Source organism: Diospyros lotus, unplaced genomic scaffold (assembly GCF_014633365.1).
Source record: "Diospyros lotus cultivar Yz01 unplaced genomic scaffold, ASM1463336v1 superscaf1, whole genome shotgun sequence".
Lineage (NCBI taxonomy): Eukaryota > Viridiplantae > Streptophyta > Magnoliopsida > Ericales > Ebenaceae > Diospyros > Diospyros lotus.
The window spans coordinates 299,810-314,989 of record NW_026267104.1 but is presented as its reverse complement, the minus strand read 5'-3'; positions in this window follow the sequence as shown (position 1 = coordinate 314,989).

The following is a 15,180-nucleotide window of genomic DNA, read 5'->3' as shown; positions in this document are numbered from 1 at the left end:
TTCGATTTGATCGCTAGTACTTTTGTTTCAACATTAAACAACTAAAAAGTTGTTCTAATAACTGAATTAAAGTGTATTTTGAGTTCAATTGACTTTTTGTGAACGAATTACGACGATTCGTCTTTTCGGCCTGATTTTTAGCTGCACAAAAAACTGTTTCCGATCAGATTTTTTTCGATGTCATAATAATCGTATCGAAATTCTGGTTCGTTTCATATAATTGTTTTTAGATATCTTGATTTCGGAGCACTCTCTCCAATCCATTCGGTTACTCATAATTGTACCGAAAATCAAGTTAAACCCCTAATCTTTTGAATATTTCAATTACACTTCCAAATAAAACTACACTTAAAACCATATGAAATTATCTTCATTCCACCATTGAAAATTGACAAAAAAAAAAAAAAAAGAAATTTCTTTTTTCGACCAAAGTCGGGAAAAATGAAGAAATTACGTTTACGTCCTATTGTTCGATTTGATCGCTAGTACTTTTGTTTCAACATTAAACAATCAAAAGGTTGTTCTAATAACTAAATTAAAATGTATTTTGAGTTCAATTGACTTTTTGTGAACGAATTACGACGATTCGTCTTTTCGGCCTGATTTTTAGCTGCACAAAAAACTGTTTCCGATCAGATTTTTTTCGATGTCATCATAATCGTATCGAAATTATGGTTCGTTTCATATAATTGTTTTTAGATATCTTGATTTCGGAGCACTCCCTCCAATTTATTCGGTTACTCATAATTGTACCGAAAATCAAGTTAAACTCCTAATCTTTTGAATATTTCAATTACACTTTCAAATAAAACTACACTTAAAACCATATGAAATTATCTTCATTCCACCATTGAAAATTGACAAAAAAAATAGAAATTTCTTTTTTCGACCAAAAAAGGGAAAAATGAAGAAATTACGCTTATGTCCTATTGTTCGATTTGATCGCTAGTACTTTTGTTTCAACTTTAAACAACCAAAAGGTTGTTCCAATAACTAAATTAAACTGTATTTTGTGTTCAATTGACTTTTTGTGAACGAATTACGACGATTCGACTTTTCTGCCTGATTTTTAGCTGTCCAAAAAACTGTTTCCGATCAGATTTTTTTCGATGTCATAATTATCGTATCGAAATTCTCGTTCGTTTCATATAATTGTTTTTAGATATCTTGATTTCGGAGCACTCCCTCCAATCCATTCCGTTACTCATAATTGTACCGAAAATCAAGTTAAACCCCTAATCTTTTCAATATTTCAATTATACTTCCAAATAAAACTACACTTAAAACCATATGAAATTATCTTCATTCCACCATTGAAAATTGACAAAAAAAAAAGAAATTTCTATTTTCGACGAAAGTCGGGAAAAATGAAGAAATTACGCTTACGTCCTATTGTTCGATTTGATCGCTAGTACTTTTGTTTCGACATTAAACAACCAAAAGCTTGTTCTAATAACTAAATTAAAGTGTATTTTGAGTTCAATTGACTTTTTGTGAACGAATTACGACGATTCGTTTTTTCGGCCTGATTTTTAGCTGCACAAAAAACTGTTTCCGTTCAGATTTTTTTCGATGTCATAATAATCGTATTGAAATTCTGGTTCGTTTCATATAATTGTTTTTAGATATCTTGATTTCGGAGCACTCCCACCAATCCATTCGATTACTCATAATTGTACCGAAAATCAAGTTAAATCCCTATTATTTTGAATATTTCAATTACACTTACAAATAAAACTACACTCAAAAGCATATGAAATTATCTTCATTCCACCATTGAAAATTGACCAAAAAAAAAAAGAAATTTCGTTTTTTCGACCAAAGTCGGGAAAAATGAAGAAATTACGCTTACGTCCTATTGTTCGATTTGATCGCTAGTACTTTTGTTTCAACATTAAACAACTAAAAGGTTGTTCTAATAACTGAATTAAAGTGTATTTTGAGTTCAATTGACTTTTTGTGAACGAATTACGACGATTCGTCTTTTCGGCCTGATTTTTAGCTGCACAAAAAACTGTTTCCGATCAGATTTTTTTCGATGTCATAATAATCGTATCGAAATTCTGGTTCGTTTCTTATAATTGTTTTTAGATATCTTGATTTCGGAGCACTCCCTCCAATCCATTCGGTTACTTATAATTGTACCGAAAATCAAGTTAAACCCCTAATCTTTTGAATATTTCAATTACACTTCCAAATAAAACTACACTTAAAATCATATGAAATTATCTTCATTCCACCATTGAAAATTGACCAAAAAAAAAGAAATTTGTTTTTTCGACCAAAGTCGGGAAAAATGAAGAAACTACGCTTACTTCCTATTGTTCGATTTGATCGCTAGTACTTTTGTTTCACCATTAAACAATCAAAAAGTTGTTCTAATAACTAAATTAAAGTGTATTTTGAGTTCAATTGACTTTTTGTGAACGAATTACGACGATTCGTCTTTTCGGCCTGATTTTTAGCTGCACAAAAAACTGTTTCCGATCAGATTTTTTTCGATGTCATAATAATCGTATCGAAATTCTGGTTCGTTTCATATAATTGTTTTTAGATATCTTGATTTCGGAGCACTCCCTCCAATCCATTCGGTTACTCATAATTGTACCGAAAATCAAGTTAAACCCCTAATCTTTTGAATATTTCAATTACACTTCCAAATAAAACTACACTTAAAACCATATGAAATTATCTTCATTCCACCATTGAAAATTGACAAAAAAAAAAAAAAGGAAATTTCTTTTTTCGAGCAAAGTCGGGAAAAATGAAGAAATTACGCTTACGTCCTATTGTTCGATAAGATCGCTAGTACTTTTGTTTCAACATTAAACAACCAAAAGGTTGTTCCAATAACTAAATTAAACTGTATTTTGTGTTCAATTGACTTTTTGTGAACGAATTACGACGATTCGACTTTTCTGCCTGATTTTTAGCTGTCCAAAAAACTGTTTCCGATCAGATTTTTTTCGATGTCATAATTATCGTATCGAAATTCTCGTTCGTTTCATATAATTGTTTTTAGATATCTTGATTTCGGAGCACTCCCTCCAATCCATTCCGTTACTCATAATTGTACCGAAAATCAAGTTAAACCCCTAATCTTTTCAATATTTCAATTATACTTCCAAATAAAACTACACTTAAAACCATATGAAATTATCTTCATTCCACCATTGAAAATTGACAAAAAAAAAAGAAATTTCTATTTTCGACGAAAGTCGGGAAAAATGAAGAAATTACGCTTACGTCCTATTGTTCGATTTGATCGCTAGTACTTTTGTTTCGACATTAAACAACCAAAAGCTTGTTCTAATAACTAAATTAAAGTGTATTTTGAGTTCAATTGACTTTTTGTGAACGAATTACGACGATTCGTTTTTTCGGCCTGATTTTTAGCTGCACAAAAAACTGTTTCCGTTCAGATTTTTTTCGATGTCATAATAATCGTATTGAAATTCTGGTTCGTTTCATATAATTGTTTTTAGATATCTTGATTTCGGAGCACTCCCACCAATCCATTCGATTACTCATAATTGTACCGAAAATCAAGTTAAATCCCTATTATTTTGAATATTTCAATTACACTTACAAATAAAACTACACTCAAAAGCATATGAAATTATCTTCATTCCACCATTGAAAATTGACCAAAAAAAAAAAGAAATTTCGTTTTTCGACCAAAGTCGGGAAAAATGAAGAAATTACGCTTACGTCCTATTGTTCGATTTGATCGCTAGTACTTTTGTTTCAACATTAAACAACTAAAAGGTTGTTCTAATAACTGAATTAAAGTGTATTTTGAGTTCAATTGACTTTTTGTGAACGAATTACGACGATTCGTCTTTTCGGCCTGATTTTTAGCTGCACAAAAAACTGTTTCCGATCAGATTTTTTTCGATGTCATAATAATCGTATCGAAATTCTGGTTCGTTTCTTATAATTGTTTTTAGATATCTTGATTTCGGAGCACTCCCTCCAATCCATTCGGTTACTTATAATTATACCGAAAATCAAGTTAAACCCCTAATCTTTTGAATATTTCAATTACACTTCCAAATAAAACTACACTTAAAATCATATGAAATTATCTTCATTCCACCATTGAAAATTGACCAAAAAAAAAGAAATTTGTTTTTTCGACCAAAGTCGGGAAAAATGAAGAAACTACGCTTACTTCCTATTGTTCGATTTGATCGCTAGTACTTTTGTTTCACCATTAAACAATCAAAAGGTTGTTCTAATAACTAAATTAAAGTGTATTTTGAGTTCAATTGACTTTTTGTGAACGAATTACGACGATTCGTCTTTTCGGCCTGATTTTTAGCTGCACAAAAAACTGTTTCCGATCAGATTTTTTTCGATGTCATAATAATCGTATCGAAATTCTGGTTCGTTTCATATAATTGTTTTTAGATATCTTGATTTCGGAGCACTCCCTCCAATCCATTCGGTTACTCATAATTGTACCGAAAATCAAGTTAAACCCCTAATCTTTTGAATATTTCAATTACACTTCCAAATAAAACTACACTTAAAACCATATGAAATTATCTTCATTCCACCATTGAAAATTGACAAAAAAAAAAAAAAGGAAATTTCTTTTTTCGAGCAAAGTCGGGAAAAATGAAGAAATTACGCTTACGTCCTATTGTTCGATAAGATCGCTAGTACTTTTGTTTCAACATTAAACAACCAAAAGGTTGTTCCAATAACTAAATTAAACTGTATTTTGTGTTCAATTGACTTTTTGTGAACGAATTACGACGATTCGACTTTTCTGTCTGATTTTTAGCTGTCCAAAAAACTGTTTCCGATCAGATTTTTTTCGATGTCATAATTATCGTATCGAAATTCTCGTTCGTTTCATATAATTGTTTTTAGATATCTTGATTTCGGAGCACTCCCTCCAATCCATTCCGTTACTCATAATTGTACCGAAAATCAAGTTAAACCCCTAATTTTTTGAATATTTCAATTACACTTCCAAATAAAACTACACTTAAAACCATATGAAATTATCTTCATTCCACCATTGAAAATTGACCAAAAAAAAAAAGAAATTTCTTTATTCGACTAAAGTCGGGAAAAATGAAGAAATTACGCTTACGTGCTATTGTTCGATTTGATCGCTAGTACTTTTGTTTCAACATTAAACAACCAAAAGGTTGTTCTAATAACTAAATTAAAGTGTATTTTGTGTTCAATTGACTTTTTGTGAACGAATTACGACGATTCGACTTTTCGGCCTGATTTTTAGCTGCACAAAAAACTATTTCCGATCAGATTTTTTTCGATGTTATAATTATCGTATCGAAATTCTGGTTCGTTTCATATAATTGTTTTTAGATATCTTGATTTCGGAGCACTCCCTCCAATCCATTCGGTTACTCATAATTGTACCGAAAATCAAGTTAAACCCCTAATTTTTTGAATATTTCAATTACACTTCCAAATAAAACTACACTTAAAACCATATGAAATTATCTTCATTCCACCATTGAAAATTGACAAAAAAAAATGAAATTTCTTTTTTCGAACAAAGTCGGGAAAAATGAAGAAATTACGCTTACGTCCTATTGTTCGATTTGATGGCTAGTACTTTTGTTTCAACATTAAACAACCAAAAGGTTGTTCCAATAAGTAAATGAAAGTGTATGTTGAGTTCAATTGACTTTTTGTGAAGGAATTATGATGATTTGTCTTTTCGGCCTGATTTTTAGCAGCACAAAAAACTGTTTCCGATCAGATTTTTTTCGATGTCGTAATAATTGTATCGAAATTCTGGTTCGTTTCATATAATTGTTTTTAGATATCTTGATTTCGGAGCACTCCCTCCAATCCATTCGGTTACTCATAATTGTACCGAAAATCAAGTTAAACCCCTAATCTTTTGAATATTTCAATTACACTTCCAAACAAAACTACACTTAAAACCATATGAAATTATCTTCATTCCACCATTGAAAATTGACAAAAAAAATAGAAATTTCTTTTTTCGACCAAAGTCGGGAAAAATGAAGAAATTACGCTTACATCCTATTGTTCGATTTGATCGCTAGTACTTTTGTTTCAACATTAAACAATCAAAAGGTTGTTCTAATAACTAAATTAAAGTGTATTTTGAGTTCAATTGACTTTTTGTGAACGAATTACGACAATTCGTCTTTTCGGCCTGATTTTTAGCTGCACAAAGAACTGTTTCCGATCAGATTTTTTTCGATGTCATAATAATCGTATCGAAATTGTGGTTCGTTTCGTATAATTGTTTTTAGATATCTTGATTTCGGAGCACTCCCTCCAATCCATTCAGTTACTCATAATTGTACCGAAAATCAAGTTAAACCCCTAATCTTTTGAATATTTCAATTACACTTCCAAATAAAACTACACTTAAAACCATATGAAATTATCTTCATTTCACCATTGAAAATTGACCAAAAAAAAAAAAAGAAATTTCTTTATTCGACCAAAGTCGGGAAAAATGAAGAAATTACGCTTACGTGCTATTGTTCGATTTGATCGCTAGTACTTTTGTTTCAACATTAAACAACCAAAAGGTTGTTCTAATAACTAAATTAAAGTGTATTTTGAGTTCAATTGACTTTTTGTGAACGAATTACGACGATTCGTCTTTTCGGCCTGATTTTTAGCTGCACAAAAAACTATTTCCGATCAGATTTTTTTCGATGTCATAATAATCGTATCGAAATTCTGGTTCGTTTCATATAATTGTTTTTAGATATCTTGATTTCGGAGCACTCCCTCCAATCCATTCGGTTACTCATAATTGTACTGAAAATCAAGTTAAACCCCTAATCTTTTGAATATTTCAATTACACTTCCAAATAAAACTACACTTAAAACCATATGAAATTATCTTCATTCCACCATTGAAAATTGACAAAAAAAAAAAAAATTTCTTTTTTCGACCAAAGTCGGGAAAAATGAAGAAAATACGCTTACGTCCTATTGTTCGATTTGATCGCTAGTACTTTTGTTTCAACATTAAACAACCAAAAGGTTGTTCCAATAACTAAATGAAAGTGTATGTTGAGTTTAATTGACTTTTTGTGAAGGAATTACGACGATTCGTCTTTTCGGCCTGATTTTTAGCTGCACAAAAAACTGTTTCCGATCAGATTTTTTTCGATGTCGTAATAATCGTATCGAAATTCTGGTTCGTTTCATATAATTGTTTTTAGATATCTTGATTTCGGAGCACTCCCTCCAATCCATTCGGTTACTCATAATTGTACCGAAAATCAAGTTAAACCCCTAATCTTTTGAATATTTCAATTACACTTCCAAATAAAACTACACTTAAAACCATATGAAATTATCTTCATTCCACCATTGAAAATTGACAAAAAAAAAAAGAAATTTCTTTTTTCGACCAAAGTCGGGAAAAATGAAGAAATTACGCTTACGTCCTATTGTTCACTACCCTCGGCCCACACACCGCTCATACCCTTCATTGGGTGACCTCCGCGTCTCCCATCAAGGGTCTCGAGACCTTAGGCGTCATCACGACCCCAGGCATCATAATGAGGATCTATCCACCTCTCATCTCCCGACCTTAGGCGTCCCACTGGACCCCAAGCGTCATAATGAGAGTTTTGATTGGCCCCTCATCTATCGATCAGATGAACGGTCACTTGGCCTTACTCAACCAGGACTTCTAACCCAATGGCTCTCACGCTCATATCAACACATGACCAACTCTTTAATACCCAATTTGGATTCCCCTAGATTCCAGCTCGACTCACTTGGGACTTCTATCTCATGCAAACACCCGCTAGGGTCCACTTGCCACATGCCTATCATTCCCAAGGATAGACCTTGTCTCATCAAGAAGCCAACTAGGGTCCACTCATACCCTAGGCACATCCCCTCCGGGATCGCCATAGCGATACAACCACACAGCACCGTATGCATCTCTTGTGCATAACTCACACCCGACTCTCCTCGGGGTCCTTCCTGATTCTACTTACGTCATGCCTTCACTGGCCATGACATACAAATGCATTACATGCACACTCCCTATAGAGCCTCACTACAGGCAACCTTACTCTTAGGGGCTCGTCACATAACCAGTTGACGACTCATTTCCTTGAGTCTCGAGCTAACTCCCACTATAGCTCACTTTCTCTCAAGCGCTCAAGCCTTATTGCACCACTTCCCAGGGATAACTTTATTCCCTAGAACCAGCTCGGCGAATCCCTGACATAGGGATGCTCCACCAATCCCTTCTCGAACTAGTTGTGCTTCGGCTTTGTGTCCTCACACGAGCCTCAACACTTCAATCTCAAGGAGTCCCTGTCCTTAAAACATTTCATATCCCCGAGATGCCACATTCGAATTTCCTTGATACCAACACCCACACTTGGGTTCGGTTCCTCATTACTTGACCCGCATACCTCTCACAGGTATATCATCTCAATCGAGGGTATTTTCTCATCCCCAGAATAGGAATATCCAAACATACCATTGCAGGCCTCAATGACTTGACCCAATCCCTTAGGATCCTCTGTCCACATGTCCAACTTTCAAGGTTATCGGACCAACCTTACATTGAAATCTCAAAATTTCAAATCAATTATTCTCGACCCCAACTCAGCAGTTACGACATTTCGACTTACATTCAATCATGCCAGACATCCTCTATTCCAAAACTCTGGCAATTACTCACTTTAATCACCTAACCGACCACACTTAACACTTAAGCACGCTAGCCTTCCTCACTTATATAGCTAGCCATGCTCTGATACCAACTGTAACAACCCGCTCCCACTTACGGGTGTCACTGGTAAATAATCGACCAGATTACTCACCTATCAAACCACAATTGAAGGGTTGGACTATGTTTCAAGAGAAACGCCCTAGGTGGGAACTAGGCTTCATCCTTCCCTTCGCTCCACTCGAGAATCGGTCCTAACTCAATCAAGAAGACACAGCGGACTGAGACCCGAAACCCGAGTGAGCTTCACCTCTCTTCAGCTCGCCCCATAGCAAGCCAGAGGTGACCCAGGCACAAAGCTAGCATACAACACTTCGCTGAGTATTGGGGATTTATGAGAACATACCTCGCTGATCTTTACTCAATCCGAACTTGGCTTCAGTAACCTGAGCCATATATATAATTAACAATTTCACAATCATTTATCACTCTTCGAAGATTACAGCAATTAGATACAACCAACTCTCAACAAGTATACATTTACTCACAAGGGTATACATATACCACGCTACATGACTACGTACAAGAGGTAATAAAATACAAAACTCGGGCAACACAGCTAGTTGCCACAATAGCCTCCTGGCGCCATCCCTGCTTGTATCCGGACTTGCATCATCTACACATGAGGTAAAACCTCATGAGTCATAAAGACTCAGTAAGGGTGCAATGCATGTAAATATGAGTATAATCATGTTTATGTATGCCAATGCATGCAAATGAGGCTAGGTCCACTCATCCTCACAACCCACTAAGGTTTGAGGTATTAACCTATCAGCCCCCACCACACTAGTCCTCTACATGGCCACGGGTCCACTAGTTCTTGCATCACACAAGATATAACCACTACATGCCAATGCAACATAAAAACATTATCAAACACATTTACCCACTTGCAAGGCCACCTCCACATGGGGCCGTCCCTTACCTGGCTCGAAGCCTCAACTCCGCCTCGGCACGAACTCTAGCCCGAACCTCTAGTTCCTCTAGGATCGCCGCCTCCCCGGTCAAACCTAGATGCAAAACACACAAAACCCCAACTCCATTAGCATCCGGCATTTAACCAATGCCCTCGACTTCGCCACACACACACACCAACAACAACTTCCAATCAACCCCACTGAGGGTTCAATCCAACCAATACGACACAATTCATTATCTCTCATAATCAAATTAATTTGAGAAGAAATAAATTAATTACCTCGATTAGTCGGAAGAGAAAAACAGCTAAACGCCCACATCGGCCTTGCCTCTCGAGAAGCCACTTGCGCTCAAAAATCCAATTTTCGAGCTTCCGGCAAGCTTATCAAGCCCCAAACTAATTTCCAGAACTTTCCCTCATTTTTCTGGAATTTTCTGGCATTTTTCTCAATTTTCCATATTTTCTTTCATTTTCTTTTCTTATTTTTCTTTTTCTTCTTTATTTTTTTCTTTCTTTTCTTTCTTGTTTCTTTCTCCCGCGCGCAGCCACTATTCACGCTTCTTCTTCCTTGGGCGGCCGACCTGCGCGCACCCAACCGCTGGCAGCCATCGCTTGCCTGCTGCTATCGCTGGCCGCCACTCGCGGCCTCAGCCGCCTCCGCCAGCACCCGCAGACGCGAGCTGCCACCATCGCGAGCCACCGCCCTGCGCGCTGGACCTCCAGCGTTCTGCCATGGCCGCCGCTGCCAGCTTTTCCAGTGCCTTCGGTCGACGCCGCCGCCATCTCTACCATTGGAGCAACCAACCACGATCGCTTCCAGCTTCGGCCGCACGCTGCCTTTAGCTTTGCTCGGCCTCACTCGTTGCTGCCTTCATTTGCAACCCATCGGCAATGGCAGCTTCCGCTGTTGGCCGCTGCAACTGGCCGCCACAGCGGCCTTCGACGTTGTCTCCACCATCATCGGCTTCCTCTATGGCCGCTGATCACCACGGCCACCACGCGAGTCGCCGCTGCCATCGGCCACCCCTCCGAGCACCAGCCTCGCGGCCATGGCTGCCACCATCACTCTCTCGATCTCTCTCTCCCTCTCATGCTCTCACTCTTTCTCTCTTGCAAGCTTTCTCTCAATCTCTCTCGCTTGCAATCTCACGAAGGCTCTCGGCCCTCACTCTTTCTCTCCTATTTGATTTCAAAATTTTGAAATGGCAGCCGCCCGCGACTTTGCCTATATATACACCCACGCCTATATATATATAATTACATATATAAAGCTTTTAATCCCCCTATTTTATCATTAATCCCACTTAAAGAATTTTAATTACACTTGAGACTTTTAATAATAACACTTTGACCCTCCAAGGCTTAATTAAATTATCATCAAGCCACACCACATCTCGATTTATCAAAAATTAATAGCCGACCGCTACTTGGGAATACCGACCTCGTCCCTGCGCCTGCACGGGACCCTTATTCGACCCGAAAACACTTAAGGGTTGCTTTACTCAGAAAACCGAACCACCCCTAGGGTCCCCTCAGCTTCCAGGAGGTCCCCTCCGACTATTCGGTACTTGCACCCTCTCGGGCTTATACAGAATTTATTCCGAAAATTATTCCCGATCGGACCGCTTCCAGCGTCATTAATTTCATCTCGAGACGCTCATCAATCTCTTTCCCTCTTCCCTAGACATCCAAGTCCCGAGGCACTCCCAGCTGCGAATTCGACAAATTATTAATTAATTGCTCGAAATTTATTTTTGGCCTTCCTGGACCACCTGAGGTCCTGACAAAATAATCAAAATTTATTTATTTTCCAATACCATGTAATACCGGGTATTAGAAATAATATCATACTATGTAATTATCACGACTTTCAATGTAATATGACAAAATGAACATTACATTCATAAATATCATGCATATATAACAATCATATAAATATAAGTTCTTGTGAGAAAACCACTCACCAAATCATACTTAGGATAGAAAAACTCACCTTGGCCCTAAAGACCGCGATAGCTCGAAAAGCGTGTGTCACCTCGATATGCGTGCACCGCCTCGATTTTCGTGCCAACCCTCAAAAGTTGCACCAATCACATCATCTCGATCTCCTCAATCATAAAATAATATTTAATCACTAAATATCCTCAATATTTTATTTTTCTTCATTTTCTCTCATTTTTCCTTTCCGAACATTTCAATAAATACTTCGAGACTATTTTCTCAAATAAAATTTCACAACAATTCATTATAGGTTATAAACTTCAAGGGAAAAATACTGAACTTACCCGGATGTTGCGTTTTCACTCAAAACGAGGCTCTTTGGTGTGAAAACCGAGGCAATGAAAACTCCAAATCCAAAACTAATTGCACAGGGACCTAGATCTCGAATTTATAAGATTTTAAAAAAAATTCAAGATTTTCTGATGCTGCACGCGCCTCCACGCGCTGCCGGAAGCCGCTGCCACGCACCCCACGTGCACCTGCTATTAGGCGCGTGTTCCACACGCACCGTATCTTCAACCTCCAGCAGTTCGCCAGACTGGTGCGCCTCGCTTGGTTTTTTCGTGATTTCTCCCTCCTCCGAACTCCGTTTTGCCCCCCGTTTGTTCCTACGCCTTTCCCTATTTGCCCTCTACAGGATAATACCTTAAAATCGGTCGATTCGAACCATTTATTGACTGCTCAACACGATTTTCCGGTGAAGCTCATTTTTTCGATAAGTCTTCGGATCTCCCTCAACTCTCAACAAAAATGGCTTAAATTTGACAGAAACGAAGCTTGAGACATGGGCAACAAAAGCCCCTTATTCTCATTTCACAATTCGTTCGTTTAAGCCCTCGATTTGAAGCTCTATTTCTCCCTATTTTTGGCCTTCATGAAACCTCTATTTATAGGCATCTTCGATGCCTCAAATGCCTTTGGCCGACCTACCCACGCCTCTTAGAGTCTCAACCTCCCTCAGATGGCCCTCGATCAAACCTTATCCGACAGCAATTGCAAGTTGCAGGCGTGCACCACTTTGGCTGACTTTCAGCCACTTTTCTTGCTTTTTCGGCTACCATGATGGCTGTTGTTGGCCAGGCCTTTACAAAAGTTAGTCCCACGACCACCCTCGTGCCATCCCTATGGCCAATTTCGGCCATGACCGACTGCTCAGATTCGCCCATGCTAGCCATTTTGAAAAATTGCATTTTGGCCCCTCAACTTTTGGTATTCTCATTTTGGCCCTTTTCCACTTAACCCCTGAACTTTTCAATATTGACATTGAGTCCCTCAAGTCCTAAAACATCATTTTAACCCTTGAAGATTTCAAAACAACCTTGTTTCGGCCTCCCTCTAGCAATTTCCAAAAACTGCACTTAGGCCCGAATCTTTATTTTGGCCTTAAACCTCTTCGTTTCTTCCCGAAATCACTGAAGGGTTGTTCCTTATGAAAAATAGAAGCCCCCTCAAGCTTCCGTTGACTTCTGAGAAGTCGTCTATAACAATTCAGTATTGCAGCCTAATTGGCAGCTATATTTTTGCTGTACCGAAAATTGTTCCCGATTCAATTTCTTTCGACACCATAAATCCTATCTTCGGGTGCTCATTAATGCCACATCATTTTCCTTTGGCATCTCAGCTCCAGGGTACTCCCGACAGTCGATTTGGTCAATTTTTCGGGCTATTCAGATACCAATTTTCTCTGAAATCCCATTTCTCTAATAAATTGCTTCTTTTTAATTAACCCAAATTTCTCGGGTATTACAGAGATGATATTCTGTAAGAGATATACGGGTCGAGCAAAGAAGAGTCAAAAGCCCAAGTATGGGTATTGGTATTGAGAACTCGAATGTGGAAATTTGGGGGTTCATGAGGCCTTCTAAGGATAAGAGTTCCTTGAGATTGAAGTGTTGAGGCTCGTGTGGGAACACGAAATCGAATCATGACAGGAGTCATGAAAGGGCCTAGAAGGCTCGAGGTATATCTAATCCGGGAAGGGGTTAGCGGAGCATCCTTATGTTGGGGATATGGTCCAATTAGAAGATGAATCTTCTAGTGAGAAGCTTAAAAAAAAAACAGTTTATATCGATGCACGATCAGGTATAAAATGTATGAGAAGATAAGGAGAACTACTTCGAAGTGCCTCATGAACACGTTAGCCTCCTCCAACGAGAGCTTTCTCAATGGTGCATGCATAGCACCTCTCGGGAGGTCCCTAACCATGTCACTTCGGCCCGACCTCATAGCACTCATGCAAGCACCATCAACCCCGTCGCATAAAAGGTTTGCTCTTACACCAAGCGTCAACCCCCACACGGGTACGCCTCGGGTGAAACTGCACTGTTCAGTCGTAGTTCTCCGAGAACTAACATTCATTGTCGCTACCACGAGTTTAACTCCTTTTGCAAGAACATTCATTCTAGGCCTCACCGCGGCTGATGATTCCATACATCTTTCCTGTCCATTTCATACGTCGGGTAACTTTTCCTTTGCGCCACCCAACTCTTTCTTTAAGGTAATTGCAGACATGACCATCCCATGATCTCACTTAGCATTGCCGTACTAGATATCGAGGTATTCTACTCCTCGAGCCTCGCACTGTTTGTCGTGTCACCATTCCCAAGATGACCACAAACCTAGATACAATTCTTTAAATAGGACACTCAGTCCATATTCAATTCATCACATTTAGATTCCCGAGGCTTCTGGCCTTGATCAATCACAGCTAGAGGCACATCTCGCATCCTAGACCATTGGGACTTTAAACCCCTCTACAAGGCATAGACCCTACTAGCTTGTCCCAAATCTTTAGCATCTGATCATCTCCCATGCAGTCTGCTTATGATGTTTCGATCGACGGGCCTCTCGTACCTTACCGCAAGCCATCCATCAGCCCTCTGCATGCGGGTCCCTAGATCCAGATCTGTCACACAGAATCAGCAGTACCGTCACGCTGCTAGGGTTCCTTATCCCGTCCTTGCGAGTCACATCAGGTGTACCACTATCACCTCATTTAATTGACGTAACTCACACGTCGTCCCTTGACCATCTTCGGTCACTCGCTTGATCCAATCCGTTGGATCCCTTATCTATACATCTTATTTCCGTGGCACTAAATGATCCTCGAAAAATCCTTAACTTATTAGCTAAGCTATGCCACATCAGATTAATCATTCATGATTCGGTCATTCTCAATAACTACCAGTTATCTTATCTTTCACTGTGAGGATTTTGATTAATGACCTTAAATCAACAGTCTCTAAATCTCTCAGATCCATAATCATTGTTACCGAGTCAACCTTACACCCGAATCATATTGTTGGATCCTAACTTCAATAGTTAGATCATTTTGCTTGAAGTAACTTCCATTGGGGTTCCACTATTTGCTGAGAATAGTAACTGTATACTGGAATAGTGTATGTACGTGAATAGTACACCAGGAAAGAGAGGTGGGTCACAAATGGACACACTTAAATACCAAGTCTTTCCTTAGCCAGAACTTTCCTAGACATGCACTTTCACTACACCACACTTAAATCCA